The sequence below is a fragment of the Ambystoma mexicanum genome, chromosome 3q, assembly GCF_040938575.1.
Source record: "Ambystoma mexicanum isolate Mex_15411 chromosome 3q, UKY_AmexF1_1, whole genome shotgun sequence".
Taxonomy (NCBI): Eukaryota; Metazoa; Chordata; class Amphibia; order Caudata; family Ambystomatidae; genus Ambystoma; species Ambystoma mexicanum.
Window position 1 is genome coordinate 493,588,769 of NC_090926.1, and position 21,721 is coordinate 493,610,489.

The following is a 21,721-nucleotide window of genomic DNA, read 5'->3' on the forward strand; positions in this document are numbered from 1 at the left end:
TATTATTTACAATCACTCTATAATCACTCCTCCTCAGACAGGTGTCTGTGCTCTGTCCTTAACAATAGTACAGTATAGTGTTAATGTTGATATTGGTGCAAGGAGCTTTTATAATGCTGTAGTAAAATCAGCGCAAATACAGCATCTATGGCGGCATCAAGGGCTTCTTACTGTGGTCCTCGTTTTGTTTGTCTCCACAGCTGCCCACAGCCCACAGCTGCCTGCCCACTCAATGCGGCTCTCCTCCAGACCAGGTCCAGCTCTCCTCCAGAGCTCCATTACTGCGAGGGGCGAGTGGGGGTGGGGGTGGGGACCACAGCCGTAGTCGTGGTGCTTCCCAGGCTCCCAAGTATGACAAGGACAAAAAGTGCGGGACACGGACCTTGGGACTCGGCACTCTGTAGTTTTCGAGGAAAGGACCTCAGGACTCGGCACGCACGCAGAACTCAAGCCGCACCTCTCAGCTCGTCAACAACAGCAACAGAGGCCGCTTCCGAGTTCCGAGTTCTTCCGCAATAGAATTATAGAATAATAGAATTATTGAATATCAAGCATAAATTCTCTTCTGCTTATCACCCGCAAGCAAATGGCATATGTGAGAGACTCAGAGGCCTCCTAAAGGAGAGAGTCGCCCAGTTGAAATTGACACTGAAAAAGGGATGGCTATATTGTCTGCCCTTAGCACTAGATGCCCTGAGGAATCAGCCTGGTTTGGACCATCAACGCAAACCCCACGAATTAGTGACAGGGAGACGAATTAGCATGTCTTTGACTCCTCCATCGAGGAGCAGAAGTGATGCCCATAGTTCTGCAAAACTGTTAGGAAATGAATTAAATGAGTAGCTAACATGTTTGACCACTAGTGTCTCTGCCATTTCAGATCAACTCAAATGCCAGGGGGGGGGGTCGGTCTCAGAACACAGATGAAGACTATTCAGCAGCCAGAGTTTCAAAACTATTATCAGCACCTACATTTTTCATTGGTGATACAGTGTTGATTCAGAACTTTACCAGAAAGTGGTGTGAGCCTATATTCATTGGTTCATTTGTTGGGGAAGACATTACTCCCTGTGCAGTAAAAGTCCAAGGTATAAGAGCATGGATCCACCTCAGTGATTTTAAAATCTACGTTGGAGAGGCTGACGCACCCCAACGATCGATTCAGAAGCAAGACAACAAGAAGAATTTCAGCCTGTGCCGACTCGATCGATGATGAGGAAGAAGGATGATAAACCAACAGATTAATCAAAGGGAGCAGATTTGCACTTGGACTGTGGCTCTAGCGGACACTCTTTATAGATATTATAGCAGGAGCGCAAACTCTTTATTTGAGCCACAGAGTTCTTTGAAAATGAACTTTAGAAAGTTATTGACACATTGTGGATATGTTTAAGCGGCAACATCTGATAAGAAATTGGACGCGTGATCAATACGCCGATTCTTTTCGTCAACACAGTTATTTGTTTGAACCTATGCTTCCTAGAAATGGCTCTGCTATAAGGAGGCTGCTCACAGCAATAATTGAACAGATTCTGCAGTTACCCGATTTACCTGAATTGCCTGATTAAAAAGGTTTCATCCTTCCTTAAAATAGTACACAGGCACAATGAAGAATTTTGAAGATGGTACGATTTTAGAAAATGAGCAAGACCAAGAGAATCCAGAATGGCACAAGTGGTGGTGTTTCATATGTTGGTCTTGAGTGTTCTCTGCCCAGAACAGAGCTGCTTTGGAATTATTTCCATGAGTAGCAACCATTTTGTTGGGAAGACATAAAAGGCGTACCGAGGAAGATGATAATATTGACACATATTTAAACAGTACAGCACATTTGGGTAATAACATATGGTATCAGCACATGAAAAATATGGGTGAAAAAACCTCTAAGGAGAGCTGCTATGTTTGCACGCTCATGCACATACCTTATCCTGTGGAGACCTCAAAGATCTTCATAGCTACAGAAGTACCAGTACAAAAAGCTCATTGTCTCACGCATCTTGCACTCTGCCAGAGAAGAGGTCAGTTCCAGGGTCGAACAGCATCTTTGAGATGGGTGACTATGTACAAGATTTGAAAACAAAAGAAAAACCAGAGACACAAAATCCAGTGATAAGATATTAACAGTCTGGAATAAACGAAGCAGGTATCAGAAGAGAACAAAACAAGATGCTAGATTGTCAAGGCAAAAATCCAAAAGAGATATGTAGATGCAAAGAAAGAGGCCAGTTACAAATTAAGGGAACAGTGTTGACCCTGGAAGGATGTGCGGAAGGCCCGATTGTGTGCAGAGAGGCAACAATAATAGGATTTTATGAGCCAGTTATAAATACAGCAGATAATGAAGGCACCACTGGCCAAAGATTGTGAAGCTGTTGACATGGGTCAACGACAAAGAACGATCTTCGCATATAGTGCATCTGGCCAGTGCACCCTTATGCTTCAGAAAAAATGGTACAAGGAAAGTTGGAGTAAATCAACCGCGTGGCCGAATATTTGATGTACCAGCCATGAAGGATGGAACAGTAGTTCTAAGGGATCATTACTGGGCCTGTGGGCCCGGAGTCATATGAAGTTGCACAAGGATTGGGGAGGGATGTGTTCCCTAGTGCTTATTCATGTTCCAGCATTAGTAATCCCAAAAAGTGACCTGAATATTGAAGAATTTCCAAAAGCAAAGGAAGCTGTAGGAATGAAGATCATGATAGATGTTGAATCAGGGTTTTGACCCAAGGAATTAACAGATGAAGAAATCAGAGACTTCATACAGGCCAGTATCTTAACACCAGAGGGAACAAGTTCCTGCATCCAAGAAACCACAGGAAGTATGTGGGACGATGGATTTACTGTAACCCGAATGGCTGATGCAGCCATATGAGGTGGAGTATTGATGACCATGTGACATCAGCAGGATCCCTGAAGGGAGTAATGAAAATGTTGACTCCAAAGAAGCACTTTTTCAAGAAAGGATGGCGAGATGTGGAAACTAGTGAAGGCGTGGTTGATGACTCGACCAGGAGGGGTGGGGAGTGTAGAGGAGCAGTCGAATGCCTCTACAGGAAGTCCCACCCCTATTCTGCCTACATGCTGGAAACCGGAAATTGCAACATATGAAACGCCAGTAAAAGTATCTATACCATGAAGAATCTTTGAGGCAAGGTATCCACTAAAATGGCCCCATGTGAAGTATCCCCGAAAGACTGATGGTCTCCTGAAAGGAGCCCTTGAAGATGTGAAAAGAAGAAGCTGGTGATGTCACAGAAAGATGAGAGTGACGCACTGGCAAGGCTGACTGAAGAAAAAATACGGTCAAGTTCACCCACCAGCACCTCGGGTACCAGCTTATGTGCTGCTAGAGAATCGAAAGTTGCAGAAGGGTACAGGCGTGACAACCAATTGTAGAAGGCTGTATAACAAGGAGCCTTATAGATTGAGAGCCAATGAAGTGCTGCATTTCTAATCACTTCTGAGAATGACTTGCACTAAGGGAGGACATGAGTGACCACCTCACTGTAGAGACTCAATCATGATTTTATCCCATATAGAAAGTATACTTGGACGTCCCCTTAGAGCCAACCACAATCTCCCGCAGGTTTCCTCAGCTTGCCACCTAGTATGACATCATGTATGACGTACTTTTATTATATAAATGTGATTTTATTTTTACAAGATTTATTGAGATTATGCAGTGCGACGTCCGTTGATGTCCATTGTACTCCCTGTTTTAAACACTTGACATTAAAACAGAGTTATTTGCCAACTTCCTGAGTAGGTCTTACTATTTAGTTTGAGAAGTTATTCTCCGTCCCATTCCATAGTACGACATGTTAACTTGAGCAAAGGGCCTCTAGGGTTCTTTACATTTATACTAACACGCTAACCCTACTATTCCATCACTGTGGCATGCTCCTGGGCAGCTAGGAGGTTGGTGCCAGGGGGAAGGAGGATCAAATACAGTCACACATTCTGGGCTTCGTTGATAACATACCTCTCACACTCAAGGTCGTCACCCTGGGTTTTTGAGCTCCAATTTAACCCGCCCTGTACCTCGTGTTACCAAGGATGTGTTTTATGTTGGAGGTGAAACAGTTGCGGATGCTTAGATCTTTTATGGATGCTACCTTTGTTGAATTTATTTGTGCTGGGACAGGGGAGTTGCTTGCTTATCACAGAATGCAAGGGTGTGGGGGTCGGGTAAGTGGTGTGGGGTTGGCTTTTGGGCTGGCCAGGTGCAGGTGGGGTTTAAGAGCTCTGCTGGCAGCATAGTGGCGATGAATGGACGCAGCACAGTCTGGTGCTGTCTCACTCTTGCCGGGCGCATTGCTCTGAACAATACTAAATGTTTGCAACAGTGAAGGGACATGGGGGTTGGGTGTAGCGGACTTCCGTGAGAACTGGCGGCACGGGTTCATCCTGCCTTAAGGATGTTGGGCCTAGTGAAATCTTTCCATGGAGCTCTGCTGGTGCAGCGCGGTTATGCAAGCCTGTGCTTTCGTCATAAATAGAAAATGGAGTTTCTTTCCACTTGTCTCCTAATGCCATGCATCTACTGTTTGAGCTATATTGCTTTTCGCACTGAGTTTCAGAGTGCATTTTTCTCCCCCTTACACACTACACTGTCTCACATAAGAGATTCACCTTTGCCTGGAAGCGCTTAGGGGGTGGGATATACCCATTTTCCTCCCAATATTCCCCCCTTTCGTTACTTCTACAGCAACAAATTCTCCTCTCCCATATTTACGTGCGTTTGCCTGCCGTACTGCTTCCTCCCATGCGGATGTTCCTTTTATTGGCATCCAGGCTCTGCACACGTCTTAAACATTCCCCTTCTTGTGCGTATTGCTCAGTTGTACAGGTCATGTGAATGAATCCTCAACCCCCAGCCAAGTCAACCCATACATCATTGTAATTTTCGGTATCAGGGGGAGGAGCAATGGTTGTGTGTTATAGGGTATCTATTACATCTCCAACCGGAATCGGAACATGTGGTCAACGGGGCGGTCACTCTGATCAGTCTGTATTTCTGCTTCCTTTATATCATGAGGTACTTTAGTATTTAGTAATAGTAACCATCATCATTGGCCAAGGCACAGCTTTGTCACAACACCGGAGACCCAATTGGCACGTGCAGTAAATCACCAAGATGAACACGATGATGGGTACCAACATGTTCACCAATTTTCCAAGCCATGATGGGACCCAGCTGAAGGCCATGGTAAACCAATCTTCTTGAACCCCAGTTTCTTTCTTCCTCTTCACCCCCTACTCATGTACTACTGCAATGACGTGTGACGATGTCCTATTTTCAGCATCTTCAGAAGGTACAAATGTGCATCATGAACTCCTGATATTTTTGCAAACACGTTACACCCAGGGTAAAGGCTTTGAGGTACTGTGACTCAGGATGAAGAGGTACTGAGAAGAATACTTTCTTTAAATCCACCACAGTGAAATGGGTTACTTCCATGGGGATGCTGCACAAAATGGACAATGGGTTAGAGACAAGTGGAAACTCCTTCTATACTATGTCATTAAGGGGGCAGAGATCCAGGATCATCCTCCAACTGCCCCCTTTGCCTTTTTAATGGGGTATATGGCCATATTACATGGTGAGGTGGAGGGTACTATGATCCCTTGGTGCAAAAGGGCCTGCAGTCTTTCTCGAATCCCTTCCTATGCTTCTCTGGACAGCGGGTATTGTTTTACCCGTGGAAGTACCGCCCCTGGTTTAAGTGTGATTTTTACTGGAGTCACCTCTTCCAGCATCCCTACATCGTGTGGGTTTGTGCTCCATAAATGTGTCGGGACATATTGCAAATCGGCCTGGCTGGAATGGGGTGGTGTAGCAACTGCCATTAGGGGGCTCTGCACCTTCCTGCATTGCACCATGATTTCACAGAGTACACAAATGGAGGATAATTTCTCCATCAGTATTGTCTGTCATGATGCCCGCTCCCGGGGAGCCGGTTCAAGCCCGGCGACCCCAAAAGCGGACATCCAGTCCCCAAGGAAGGACCCAGCAACCCCATATAGGGGCCCTTTGGACAGTGTCCTGGCACCTACGGCGCAAGGCTCATAAAAGACATCAGTCCTGGCGCCATAGGCGCCAGGCTCATTATGGGAATGCTTGGGTGCCCTTACCTGATGCAGACCATGCTGCAGGATCCCGGCCTCCTTGAGGCCTGAAAGGAACTACTTTAACTGTGGGACTAATTTACCATCCGGGCGTGGTCGGGGAAGGATACATACCTGATTGGAGGAAGGATACACACCTGGAACTTCTTCCAAGGCTATTTAAACCCCACCTGAACAGCCACACATGCTTCGCGTTGTTCTGCATCTAGCAGCTGGACGCTCACTGTGTCTGCTCCTGCATCCTGACTTCTGCCACGCCTGCCAGCATCCTGGATCACCTGCAAAGGAAGAGAAGAAGAGAACAGAAGAAGGAAAAGTCCTTACCTGCTAAATCCGCATCCCGGAGACATCTCGCCGACAAAAAGCTCATCGCGTCGATCGCTGCAGCGCCGCATTCCACTCACCTTTACAGAGCGCCTCCATGTTCAGCAGCGATCATCCGGATTCGCAGTCACGCCCCAGCGCCTAGGGAGAAAAAGACCAGAACAAAAGGTGAGAGAGAGAAGGGAATAAGGAAAGCTAAATCTCCATGTTAAGATTTACCTCTTGATTCATTCCCTCTTCATTTCGGGTCCGTGCCGCATCCTGGCATTTCCGGACCCCAGCCCCTAAGGGGAAAAAGAGACATCAGCGTTAATGAGCGAATGAAAAGACATTACCAAAAAACGCTCATTAAAGACTTACCTGATTTCTACAAGGATTTCACCTCTCATCTCGGGTCGGTGCCTGTTCCCCGGCATTCCGTACCCCGGCCCCTATGGGGAAAAAGACACTAGCATTAGTACATTAATGCATGGACAAAGGGGAACCTCTTATCAAAAAACTTACCTGAAAGCCAAGCAAGTTTGGTTCTCACCAATCCGAAAATCCAGTGAAGTAACTGGATACCAACGCGCCCCTGCATCAGAAGCAGGATGGAGAGCTCGTCCTTCCAGACCCTAAGGTGAGACGCTACGAGAAATCACAGAAGGGTTTCAAGGAAGGTGAGAGGGGAAAGTGGGAGGCCGATTGCATTACCCTGCAGACAGTTAATCCCCTATTTTCGCCTACAGAAGGATACTTCTGCGAGCCAGACAAGCCAGATTTGGTGGCCCGGTCCAGTCCGTCTTCCGAACCCTGCGCATCACCTTAGAAGAGGTCACAGCAGCGCGAACCAGGCCAGCGCCTCCGTGGGAGTCAGGTGAGCGTAACAGAACGCAAAGCCTTCCTACAAATTCCCACCCAGGCGCTATGGAAACTTCTGAGACTGATTAGTTGGCCCAATTACTGGGGGAATTACGGGCCAAAGTACATGCCGCTCGTCAAGAGACTAATGCCCTCAGGAGGGAATTAATAATATCAAAGGAAAGAACTGTTGACCTGGCCAGACAGCTTTTGCAAGGTAAAGCTGGGCAAACTCCTCTACCCGGTTCCGGAGGGAACCCCGCTCCTGTGGTTTCCAGTAACCCTGTGCAGATTAATCTACCTGGAAACATGCCGCTGGCCCCACCCGAACGCTTTGCTGGGGACCCCAAACGATTCGCCATATTCATGAATCAGTGTCGTTTGCACTTCCTCTGCAGACCTGGGGCCTTCCCTAATGATCAGACCAAGGTAGCCTTTGTATTGTCATATCTCAGTGGCTGCGCTGCCGATTGGTCAGTTCCACTGGTTACTCAAGATGACCCGATTCTCCGTGATTTTCAAAGGTTTCAAGCAAGCATGGAAAGGTTATTTGCTCGACACTCTCAGGGGCAGGCTCTGGATGACGAACTTCTATCCCTGCGACAGGGCAATCAGGACCTCCTATCCTATATTGCAACCTTTAATAGACTAATTGTGGAAACGGGATGGCCAGAGGATAAAAGAGTCACGTTATTTTATCGAGGCCTTCGCGGAGAACTTAAAGATGTCTTGGCCCAAGTTGTAAATCTGCCCCAAGAATGCACAGAGTATATAGACTTAGTGGTCCAATTGGATCACAGACTTCAAAACAGAAAAGCAGATCGGTCCAGGTTTGAGACCCGGGTATTGGTCAAGACCCATGCTAATCCCAAGGGAGTTGATATCTCTGAGCCTATGCAAATTGGAGGGGTTAAAGGACCCTTAACTCAAAAGGAACGTGAAAGGAGGCGGCAGTTCAAATTATGTCTTTATTGTGGGAATTCTGGACACTTTCTACGAGATTGCCCGGCAAAACCACCCCGAAAGGCGGTAGGAGCCGCTGATAAAAAGCATGAAGACTCTGTTTCGGGAAACGACTCCGCCCGACAAGTGTAGGGGTCCACTTGCCGAGCTTGAAAACTAACTCTCAGACCTCCCATTTCATTGTGCCAATGGTTCTCGTAGATCCAGAACAGCCTAAGCGGTTGCATGCAATAAAGGCATACATCGATAGTGGGGCTATTGGAAACTATGTGGATCGTGAATTGGTCTCTAGGATTAACCTCCCTCTCCGTCCTAAAACCAGCAAAGATGTCATCACCACAGTCGATGGAACTGAAATTGCCTCTGGACCGGTAACACATTCCACTACTGAGGTGACTCTTATTGGTCCCGACGGCCATCGGGAGGGTGTTGTGTTTGATGTAATAAAGGCTCCACAGTTTCAGGTTATTCTTGGAATCCCTTGGTTAGAGACACATAATCCTCAAATTGATTGGCGAGCTAAGAGAATAACCTTCCCGGATTGTACACAAACCTGCTACCCAGAAAACCTGAAGATTAATCTAGCATCTGTAACCTCTGCCTCCATGCAACTACCTCCGGAATACCAAGACTTTCAGGACGTCTTCCAAAAGGAACAGGCCAACACGTTACCTCCTCACAGATCGTACGATTGCCAAATCGATCTGGTGCCCGGTGCACAACCCCCTTGTAGCAGGATTTATGCCCTTACCGAACCTGAGAATCTGCATTTGAGACAATATTTGGATCAATACCTAGCTAATGGTTTTATTCGTCCGTCAAAGTCCCCGGCATCCTCGGCTTTGTTCTTCGTGCCCAAAAAAGAAGGCGACCTTAGAACTTGTATCGATTACCGCGCATTGAACCAGATAACGGTTAAAAACCGTTATCCTCTGCCTCTGATCCCTGAACTCCTTGACCAGATGAAGGACGCTTGCATATACACCAAGTTAGATCTCCGGGGGGCTTATCATCTGGTACGAGTTAAAGAAGGCGACAAATGGAAAACTGCCTTCCGTACTAAATACGGATTATTCGAGTACCAGGTGATGCCTTCCGTATTGTGTAACGCGCCGGCTGCCTTCCAATACTTCATGAATGATGTCCTTCGGGAACTCATCGATGTTTGTGTTGTCGTATATATCAATGACATTCTGGTGTACTCCTCTTTGGAATCTGATCACAGAAAACACGACAGGGCAGTACTTGAAAAACTGCGCCAACACAAACTATTTGCTAAATTGGAGAAATGTGTTTTCCATACCACAGAAGTCGAGTTTCTAGGTTTCATCCTGACACCCAAAGGAGTCTGAATGGACTCAAGAAAAGTGGATGCCATCCTCAAATGGCCATCACCTAGCTCTGTAAAAGGGGTTCAAAGCATGCTCGGCTTTGCCAATTTCTATCGCAGGTTTATCCCGGAATTTTCACGCGTGGTACAACCCATTACTGCACTCTTGAGGAAAAATAAACTTTTTGAATGGTCTGAAGAAGCCGAGCAGGCCTTTCAGGATTTAAAAGTTAAGTTTACCCCCGCACCTATATTGAAACACCCACGTCCAGATCTCCCTTATGTCGTCGAGACTGACGCATCCAGCCTAGCCATGGGAGCTGTCCTGTCCCAAAGAGATCCCGAAACCAACCAACTCCATCCGGTAGCATTTTGGTCCAGAAAATTCTCGGCACCCGAGGTTAATTATGCAATCACGGACAAAGAACGGTTAGCCATTAAGTCTGCTTTTAAAGCCTGGCGGCATGATCTGCTTGGCGCTCGAAATACCATCACAGTGATCACTGATCACCAGAATTTACAGTATTTGAAAACCGCCAAGGCTCAGTCATCACGCCAGCTCCGATGGGCTTTGTTTTTCGCTGAATTTGATTTCGTGATTACCTATCGACCTGGCTGCAAGAATGGCAAAGCAGACGCCTTATCCCGAAATGGAATGGGAGAATCTGATACAAACTCAGAACCAGTACCAATAATTCCCGAACAGAGGATTCAAGGCATGACTTTGTTACAGACGCTTGAAGACATTCAAGCCAGAGTGAAACAACTCCTGGACCCTCCAACCTTACAGAAATGGATACAAAAGGGATCAGACTTTACCATAGATAATGGTTTACCTTATTTCCAAGGACGCTTATTCCTGCCACATAAGGAATTACACAAACTAGTTATTTCCGGTTATCATGATACATTAATAGAGGGACACCCCGGTATTGCCAAGACAGAGGAAAAGGTGAAACGACAATTTTGGTGGCCCTCTTAGCGAAAAGATATTAAATCTTTTGTGATGTCCTGTGGTGTTTGCGCCCAAAATAAAAGTCAAAAGAAAAGACCAGCCGGTCTCCTTCAACCTCTAGACATACCACCAGCACCCTGGCACACCCTATCAATGGATTTTATTACGGACCTGCCTCCTTCTTCGGGGTACAATACTATTCTGGTATTTGTGGATTTGTTTTCCAAAATGTCCCACTTTATTCCTTTGAAAGGTTTACCTTCAGCTTCTGTCCTACCCAAAGAATTCCTCGAAAATATTGTTCGGCTACATGGATTCCCATCTATACTAATCTCTGACCGGGGAAGCCAATTCATTTCCCACTTCTGGCGCAAATGTTGTCAAATGGCGCAGATCGACGTAAGATTATCGACCAGTCACCACCCTCAGACCGATGGTCAGACCGAGAGGACAAATCAGACCCTTGAACAGTACTTACGGTGTATGTTACAGCAATCTGAAAGCAACTGGAAAGACATTCTTTGGATAGCCGAATACGCATATAATAATTCGGTACACTCTGGAACTGGCCACAGTCCTTTTTATACTTTGTTTGGGCATCACCCTCGAACCTCAAACCTTGACTCACCTCAGAACCTCGGAATGCCTGCAGTAGAACATCTGCATTCTACAATTACCCAAGCCTTCAAAGAGGCAACTACGCATTTACAACAAGCCAAGAGAAAATACAAGGAGAATGCTGATCTACATCGGAGTGAAGCACCTCCGTATCAGATTGGGGATCAAGTGTGGTTAGCTACCAGACATTTACCACTCAAAGGGCCTCGAACCTTTAACCCAAAATATCTGGGACCTTATTCTATTACGGCAATAATTAACCCAGTGGCTGTTAAACTTGATTTACTAGCTAGTATGCAAATTCACCCTGTTTTTCATGTGTCACTTCTGAAACCAGTGGTACCCGGAACCCGACTACTCAAACCTCCAGAACCTATTCTAATAGATGGGGAGCCCGAATTCGAAGTGAAGAACATTTTAGACTCAAAAATGTTTAGGTCAAGACTGTTCTACCTAATTGATTGGAAGGGGTACGGACCTCAGGAGAGGTCGTGGGAACCCAGCGACCATGTGCATGCACCTCGATTAGTCAGGAAATTCCACCGACTCTTCCCAGACAAACCAAAACCCCCGGAGGGAACAACCTTGGAAGGGGCCTTGGGGGGAGTGCTGTCATGATGCCCGCTCCCGGGGAGCCGGTTCAAGCCCGGCGACCCCGAAAGCGGACATCCAGTCCCCAAGGAAGGACCCAGCAACCCCATATAGGGGCCCTTTGGACAGTGTCCTGGCACCCACGGCGCCAGGCTCATAAAAGACATCAGTCCTGGCGCCATAGGCGCCAGGCTCATTATGGGAATGCTTGGGTGCACTTACCTGATGCAGACCATGCTGCAGGATCCCGGCCTCCTTGAGGCCTGAAAGGAACTACTTTACCTGTGGGACTAATTTACCATCCGGGCGTGGTCGGGGAAGGATACATACCTGATTGGAGGAAGGATACACACCTGGAACTTCTTCCAAGGCTATTTAAACCCCACCCGAACAGCCACACATGCTTCGCGTTGTTCTGCATCTAGCAGCTGGACGCTCACCGTGTCTGCTCCTGCATCCTGACTTCTGCCACGCCTGCCAGCATCCTGGATAACCTGCAAAGGAAGAGAAGATGAGAACAGAAGAAGGAAAAGTCCTTACCTGCTAAATCCGCATCCCGGAGACATCTCGCCGACAATCCTGAAAAGGAAGACTTTAATTTAAAAGCTCATCGCGTCGATCGCTGCAGCGCCGCATTCCACTCACCTTTACAGGGCGCCTCCATGTTCAGCAGCGATCATCCGGATTCGCAGTCACGCCCCAGCGCCTAGGGAGAAAAAGACCAGAACAAAAGGTGAGAGAGAGAAGGGAATAAGGAAAGCTAAATCTCCATGTTAAGACTTACCTCTTGATTCATTCCCTCTTCATTTCGGGTCCGCGCCGCATCCTGGCATTTCCGGACCTCGGCCCCTAAGGGGAAAAAGAGACATCAGCGTTAATGAGCGAATGAAAAGACATTACCAAAAAACGCTCATTAAAGACTTACCTGCTTTCTACAAGGATTTCACCTCTCATCTCGGGTCAGTGCCTGTTCCCCGGCATTCCGTACCCCGGCCCCTATGGGGAAAAAGACACTAGCATTAGTACATTAATGCATGGACACAAGGGGAACCTCTTATCAAAAAACTTACCTGGAAGCCAAGCAAGTTTGGTTCTCACCAATCCGAAAATCCAGTGAAGTAACTGGATACCAACGCGCCCCTGCATCAGAAGCAGGATGGAGAGCTCGTCCTTCCAGACCCTAAGGTGAGACGCTACGAGAAATCACATAAGGGTTTCAAGGAGGGTGAGAGGGGAAAGTGGGAGGCCGATTGCATTACCCTGCAGACAGTTAATCCCCTATTTTCGCCTACAGAAGGATTCTTCTGCGAGCCAGACAAGCCAGATTTGGGGGCCCGATCCAGTCCGTCTTCCGAACCCTGCGCATCACCTTAGAAGAGGTCACAGCAGCGCGAACCAGGCCAGCGCCTCCGTGGGAGTCAGGTGAGCGTAACATTTTCATACTCAAAAAGTTCTTCATCGGACAATTCTCTTAGGGGCACATTGGGATCAATGCATAATACAGTGCGCCACTGGCACCCGTGGGGATCAGTACCCAGTCACTACAATCCTTTCCATAGACACCAATAGGCCTTCCATATTTAATGATAGGAGTGTGCCAGCAACCAGTTTGCGAAGTACTACAGGTCGAAAAATGAAGTCACTGGGGACCCTCCACTCTTTTCTGGTAATCTGGGGGACAGCTCGTGCGAGTACTTTGTTGCCACACAAGAACATGTCAAGGTTGACCAGAATACCTCTTACTGTCACATCACTCGTCACAGCATGTATCACCAGCATTGCTCTTAGAGAACACATGCCAGGCATGGCGCAGATGATAGCTGTGTCTGTAAATTAACTCATTATGTTCAATTTGCTAAGCAGATCCCTACCGAGCAAGTTGACAGGAGAGCTCTCAGGGGGGCTCATACAACCTTCCCTCCCACCTTGACGTCTAGATCTTTTGTGTAAGGAACCATTAAGAAAGCCCCAGAGAATCCCTGCGTGTCGAAAGTCTTTCCCGATAGCAGGAAGTCACCTTCGCTGATGCACGATTTCTCCGCTCCTGAGTCCACCATAAAGATGAATTATTTGTTTCCTATCTCTGCCACTACCAACGGTTCCTCCTCTGGATTTAGGGTCATTGACAGGACTGGACAAGCAAGTGCTCTCTGTGGGCTGTCGGGGTAGGTGTGTCCCAGGGAACGAAAAAGGGTTTCCCCCTACTACTGTAGCGCCTTGAAATGGGGCTGCTGCACCATTTGGTGCAGTGCCGAAAGTGTGCCTGTTCTCTGCTGGCTAGAGCATGGCGATATGGCTGCGCTACTTGTTGCTGGTGTGGTGGGTGGTAGGGGCCGGGGGTCTGTCGGGGCAACTGTGTGTAGGCCTGGTGAATCTCGTAGGGTATCAAAGTCATTCGGAGAGGGGGCCCTTGGGGGCTACCTGGGTGGGGTCACAAAATGTTGCTGCAGCATTCTCTCGAAAAATGTCCCCACCTCCCACATGGCCAGCACTGCCCAGGTCCCCCATCTCTGGGTCCTGGACCTCCAAATTCCCCTCCTCTAGGCCATCGGAACTCACTTCGTCCTTGTTGTTGTCCCCCTTGCCACTGGGATCCCGAAAATTGCTGGTTTCCTCCCCACTGCCCTCCTTCAGCCCAAACTGCTGCTATTCTTAGAGACGCACCCTTCTTCCGCTGTCTGCTCTGGGGACAGCCCTGTCGATACTGCAACTGCCTTCACCAGTTTATTTTGAACTAGTTTCACTTCCTCTTCCTATGGTTTCTTTTTCTCACTCTTTGATCCTCCTACAATGGTGAACTATAATGCTTTTGATCTCGAGCCACCCCTTTGCTTCCAAACCAGCTTTCTTGTCAGGTGCTTTCTGCACTTCTTTGGGGAGCCCCCTTTTTACTATCAAATAAAATAATGAGGTTGATTGATCCCAGGCGCTGCCTGCTTCTGCTCTCCAGATCTCTTGAACCCTAATACATACTGCGCAGCGTCTTCCTCATCGCCCATTGTGCACTGCACTACTGATTGTAAATCGGTGGTGTTTGGGAACGTGTGTCACAGCGCATCCCATACTCGTGCCCTAATCTTATTGAATGATGCTCCATTATGGGCATCGTTACTCCTGGGTACCCAGCTTTAATCCACACTGTCTCTGCTTGGTCTCCTACTGCTGCCACTAACAAACTCTTGATTTCCCCTATTGCTAAGGGTACCCCTGCTGTGTTTTTTTTCAAATGCATAGATCCATTTCCCCACCCCGGCTGTGAGCTGCGGAAGCGCCTTGTGGAGGTTATTTTTGTCCATTTGTGCCCACGGTACACCTGCGCCTTTGTGTATAAGCAGCATTTGCATTTTCAGTTTTCCTTTCTCGCCCTTAGTTGCACTTCCCTTTTTCTGTGCCAAAGCTATTCTATCAAATCTTTCTCTTAGCCTCCTTCCAACATTTTCCAGAGGTTTAATACTTCCCTCCTATTTTGTAACGTCTCCCCTTATACTATGCTGTCAGGGAGGTAGATATGTGTTTCAGTGCACATTTGTAAAAGGATCCCTGCTCCGATCAGGAATGGGACATTCAGTCCTCTTTAGTCTGAGTCACCCATTGGTTGTGGTACTTTTTAATTTTCTCACAATAAAAGGGCAAATCCTTACATTTATGGCCTAAGGGCATGTCTGCCCCCATAGTCGTGTCTGGTGTGTATTTTGTGTTGAGGCTATGACTCTTCTGTTGCGCCACAATCAAAACAGAAAATCGTTCAACACGTTAAAAGCAAATACAGTTCCGTCTTGACTCTTAGTACATGTCAATACGGTCATTGAACTCACTGAGAAATTATTAGTTCACTTTTCCCCCACCCACTATTTCCCAATAGAGCTTCTTCACACACCCACTACACGCTCTCCTGATGCGCCCACACACACATACCATACACGCCTCTCCTGGGCCTCCTCCTTACACTTTAAAGTACACCAACAAAAACTAAAAAAACAAGCTAAAACAATAACCAATACTTTTCCCGAGCTCTCTTAAATATACAGAGCTCCTATATTTCTCCTTATTTTTATTTTTCTCCCGTAGTGGTCGAGACGCATATGGCGCCACGTTCCCACCTCACTCGGGTGGCAGGGGGGGGGGTGAAGGGGCTCCCATATTCCTTTTTCCTTATCCTTAATATCCTTAAAAAGTGAATAAAAATGGTCAGACAAAATCAATACAATCCACCAATCAAAACACACTCAATTTCATTCACTGCATGTTCATCCTATTCATACTGCTCCACATACCCAACCCTACTTTGTTATACCTTGCAGGCTATACTCACGTGTTCACGTTCTCCCGAAAAAGCCTCCGCTACACCTCTCCTTGGAGCCGCACCCTGCTCGAACGAGCAGGTGGGATTCTGCAAAGACGGCACCCACAAGGCCCTTCAGCGCACGCGTTTTGGGACTGGTAACCGTAGGTGGGCACGGTCCTTTTGGAGACGCCGCATGGATACCTCTGCAGGTACGGGGGAGATGGAATCGCATCGCAAGGGTCATCAAATGAAGGCAAGTCCCTTTCTACGCACACTCCAGAGTGAATACACCACACTAGGGAAACAGGCCAGGAAATAACATTGCAAGGATAACAAGGTTTAATAATACAGAATACAAATATCAGCAAAGGACTCTGCTGCTCGAGAATGTTCTGGTTAGTTTGAGAACAAGCAGAAGCTTAAAAAGCCAGGTGGCGTCATTATATACAGTAAAAAGTGGTGCCACTGATTTTTCAAGATCATATACATGGGCCAGCTCGATAGGGGATGCCAGGTTACTATTGGTTTGTTTCTTTGCCGTCTATCAGGCTCCACGTGGGTCAGCTGGGCTTGTCCTGCTGATCTGGTGAATATACAATGTTACATTTATATTAACACGCCTAACCTACTATTCCAGTGTGGTATGCACCTGGGTGGCTCGGGGGTTGGTGCCAGGGGAAGGGAGGATGAAATACAGTCAAGCTGACCCACACATTCTGAGCTTCGTCAATACCGCACCCTCTGGCACTCAAGGTCGCCACCCTGGGTTTTTGATCTCTAATTTATCCCTCCCTGTACCTCCTGTTAAAGATCTTTTTTATGCTGGGGGGGTGAAACAGTTGCGTTAGATCTTTTATGGACGCTTGATTTGTGCTCTGGGAGGGGGTCGCTTGATTATCATAAAATGCAGGGGCGTGGGGGTCGGGTCAGTGGTGTGGGGTTGGCTTTTGGGCTTGCTGGGTGGGGGTGAGAGGCCTGCTGGCAGCTTAGTGGTGATGAATGGACGCAGCGCAGAGTCTAGTGCTGTCTCACGCTCTTGTAGGGCGCATTCCTCTGAACGATACTAAATGTTTGCAACAGTGAAGGGACATGGGGGGAAGTGGACTTCCGTGAGAACTGGCGGAGCGGATTCATCCTGCCTTAAGGATGTTGGGCCTAGTGAATCCTTTCCATGGAGCTCAGCTGGTGCAGTGTGGTTATGCAAGCCTGTGCTTTAGTCATAAATACAAAACTGTGTTTCTTTCTATGTGTCTCCTATGCCATGCATCTACTGTTTGCGCTATATTGCTTTTCGCATCGAGTTTGAGTGCGGTTCCCCCCCCTTACACAATGCCCTATCTCATAGGGGATTTGCCTCACCAGAAAGTGCTTAGGGGGTGGGATATATCCATTTCCATCCCAACAAACCTCCTCTGCCATCATGCAAAAAGAAAAAAGTGCCTAGGGCATAACCAGAGAAAAACTATTGGCCATGGTGAGCAAATGCTCAGTGAGCTTTCTACAAGCCAGAACAGATTGAAAGGCTCAAGTGCATTTTTATTTTTATTGTATTTTATATGGAGCCTTGATCCAAAGTGCTGAACAGAATTTAAAAACAAACGGTACAAAATAATGAACAATGGTACATGTCAAATATCATTTCTGGTGGCAAGCAATCAGGGGCAATAGAGGAAATGCATTTTCAGAGAGACACGAAAAAGTAGGCAGTGATAGATCGAAGTAAAAAAGTGAGAGCATTCCAATGAAGAGGGACAAGAAGCTGAAAAGATCGTAAGCGGGACTAGGCACTAGGGGGACGGGGAACGTTCAACCTAAAAAGAGATGAAGAGCGGAGAGGACGAGAGGGAGTACAGAAAGACAACAGTGCAGCGAGATAGTCAGGAGCAAGCCTGTACAGAGTTTTTAAGACTAAGAAAAGAAAATAAAATTTAAGTTGGGAATGAAAAGGTAGCCAGCCAAGCGAGACAAGTGATGGTGAAATAGGGTCACGATAGGACAGAAGACAAAGATTTTAGAGGAGCAGGGCGAGAGCAAGGGAGGCCAAAAAGCATATCTGAACAGTAGAAAAGTCGAGAAAAGATGAGAAGTAACACGTTTCGTAGCATGAAAGGTAAGAGGTACGAACCATATGAATATTATAGAGATGAAAGCAACAGGAACGAGACGTGAGAGATGTGGTAAGCAAAAGAGAGATTGGAGTCAAAGTAAAGACCAAGATTGCGTGCAGTAGGAGAAATAGAGAGACTAGATGGAGGAAAAGAAATAGACATTGGAGGAGGATGGGGGGGGAGGGAGAATGTTAGCAGGGAAGAATAAAGCCTCTGTCTTCCCAGCATTTAGAGTGAGGAAGTGAGAAGCCATCCAAGATTTAATGGCAGAAAGGCAAGTCGTAAGAGTGTGGTGTATTTCGGAAGTGAAAGATGAGAAGGATAGAAAAAGCTGTGTGTCATCGGAGTAACAGTGATGTGAAAGACGAAAGGAGGAGATTATAGGAGCGAGTAGTGAAGTGTTTAGTGAAAATAGAAAAGGACCCAGAACTGACCCTTGAGGGATTCTGTGTTCGAGGGGAAAAGGCGAGGAGGTCTTACAACCCCAGGAGACAGAGAAAGTTCTGTTAGACAGATAAGAAGGGAACCAGGAGAGAACAGAACCGCGAAGACCAAAGGAAGAAAGATATTTCAAGAGCAAAGAATGATCCACGGTGTCGAAAGCGGCAGATAGAACGCAAAGAATAAGAAAAGAGGAGTGTTTAGCATAACGAGCAGACAGAAGAGAGTTAAGCACACAGATCATAGCTGTCTCAGTGGAGTGACAGGGATGAAAACCAAACTGGAAGGGAGGAAGAAGAGACAAATCATTGACAAAGGATGAGATCTGAGAGTATACAAGGCACTCCAGAAGCTTGGATAGATCTGGCAGAAGAGAAATAGGACGGAAATTAGAGACAAGAGGATTGGCTGTGTTTTTTTTTTAGAATAGGATTAATGGTTGCATGTTTGAAAGCTGTGGGAAAGTAGAAAGGCAAATGTTAAAGAATGAAACAAGAAATGGTACAAGAGTTTAGACTTTGGGAATAAGTGTAAATGGAATTGGGTCCGTAGGACCTGCTGTAGGATGAGCTTTGGCTAACAGGAGCAGCACATCGGAATCCGAGACGGGAGCAAAGTTAGCGATAAGGGTAGAGGAAGAAGGAGGGGGAAGGTGCAGTGTTAGGAAAGGACAAGTTTACAATGTCCTGACATAAAGAATGAACTTTAAAAGAGAAAAAGTGCAAAATCGGATGCAAAAAGACTAGAGTGAATAGAGGGATCAGAAGAATGAGGGGAGAGGAGCCGTGTTAAAGTTTGAAAGAGACGCTTAGGGTGAGCAGATTGAGTGTGGAGAAAGTCTGAAAAGTAAGTGCGTTTTGGCAGAGTTTAGACAAGTGTCATAAAGAGTGTGATAGGAGAAATAAGCAGACTGATTAGATGAAGATCGGGTTTTAAGCCAGTGCCTTTCCAAGCGACGGAGAATACGCCACATAGAACAGAGATGAGAAGAGAGCCAAGGTTCGGCAGGTTTGCGAAGCAGAAAAGTTATAGAGTTGAACGAGGCCTGAAGAAAGAGATGAGGAAATGGTGGACGTGGCCTCATCAGCGGTAAGAGAAGAGAAATTTGTGAGAGAGGGAAGAATAGTAGTACAAATGTCATTAAAAAGCGAAGAGTTAAAGTTGCGCAAGTCACGTTGAAAAAATATTTTGGGAGTAAAAGGAATAGGGGAGATATAAGAAATATGAGGAAGAAGTGATACAGCGAGTAACAAATGGTCAGATAGGTAGACAGGTAAGGCTAATAGGTGTGCCCATTTGCCTTTGATAAAGTCATGCGGGATGAGAAAACCTTTAGTGCTGGGTCCAAGTTCCTTATCAGTCATGCCAAATGACTTCGAATTTGTGCACATCATCAAGGACCTGCTATTATCGTCAAGAAGCATGCTGTTAACGTTGATTTTCAGACAATTCTCAGAGCACCAAGCCCATTACCTTTCTCCAACAAGGCACCATTATCCCTTTAATCACTGCAAGGGGAGAGGCCAGAAGAGCTTTTATCCCCAACTGATAATCACTCTCTTCAGCCATTGCCAACACATGCTTTGCCTGATCACAAAAAGTCTGCTAAAGAGGTCTTACGTCTGTTTCTGCGCCCCACCTAGGGCAATTGACAGCCCATTTGCAATTGCCTACCTCCTTATGTAAACACCTTTTCACCTTTTTTTCATCCTCTCTGGTGAAGAGCCCTCAGAGGAGGGGGGAGCAAAGGTTTAACCTCATCATCCGGTGGGTTTATTCTAGCTGTTGTGACGTATCCTTGGATGCTGTCACTTCCCCCCGAAGAGTAGCCTCTTCCCGTGAGGCCAGGCCGCTATCAGAAAGTCACCATGCGGGTGGAACTCAACAGTTGGATCTCACGGGAAGAGACTCCCCCTCTAGGGACAAGGACGACCATCCACAGGAAACGTGGTATAATACCCCTCACCCAACACACTCCCAGGAAATCCCAACCGTACATCTGCCCAACGCATACACCTGTGTAGGGCCACAGACTTGACTTCTACTGAGACGAGGGAGAATATGGACTATCCAAGGAAGATTGATGCTAGAAGTACTAGGGCGAGGAGGAGACAAAGAGGAATAAAGATCTAAGGGCTAAGGACATTGAAGAAGGACTTGAATCCTAATGCCAACAATTGCCAACCAACCACTATAAAATTAGATAAAGGACTTGAAGAATTGAGAGAGTGCCAACCAGCAGGACACAGTCCAGCTCAGGAAAATCAAGGCGAGGAGGACAAGGAAGCCGCGAGCAGTCCACTCCCCAAGTCCAGAGGTCTGAGAGGGGATTCCTTGACCCGGCAGCATGGAAGAAGTCATAGGCAGAGCTGGAGGGTGAACGCTGATAGTGTGACCTGAAGCAGATTGACTGGTCAAAGAATGTGTGATCGCCAGCAAACAACCTGCAGCACAGCCGTACACAAGTGTACAGAGCAGAATGAAACCAACATAGACCCGCAATTCCTTCATGAACCATCAAAGAGCTCCTGGGAGACAGTTAATGGGGGAGAAAAAGTCCAGGTGGCGACTGGGTGTGACAGAAATAGCTAAAGAGTACCTCGAGAGTCATCTTTTTCAGCACAATGGTTGGTTGTAAACCGCTGCTGAGAATCACAGTGAGAGTACATTTTAAAGTAAATTCTCTCATGGCAGTACCTGGCCGGAGAGCACCAGGTCGGTCAAACCCTAGCCTTAGTGAAGTGCAGGTCTGGGACCCAGAAGAAAAGAAGCTTATGAACCATCTTCTGTGTTGCAGTATTTGGCAGGAGAGTACGCCAAGTACAGTACTCCTGTGAGAGGTAGAAAAACCGGGGTCTGGGCCCCTCATCACAATTGTATCTTTGCTTTGTGAGAAAGGCCAGGGGAAGGGAGTCATTCCCCCTGGTGGTGTGGACTATGGGAGCAACGCCGGAGAGGGCCAGGAGAAGGGAGTCATTCCCCTTCAATCTCTACAAGAGACACAACCTCCTCAATCATCCTCACTTCACAGCCCGGTCTCTAGTCCCTTAACTAGAAGTTTGACTTTGCTGGGATCTTAAGAATGCATCTACAATTCAATGCTTTTAACAAAATCCTTAATGTTGCTCCCCTCA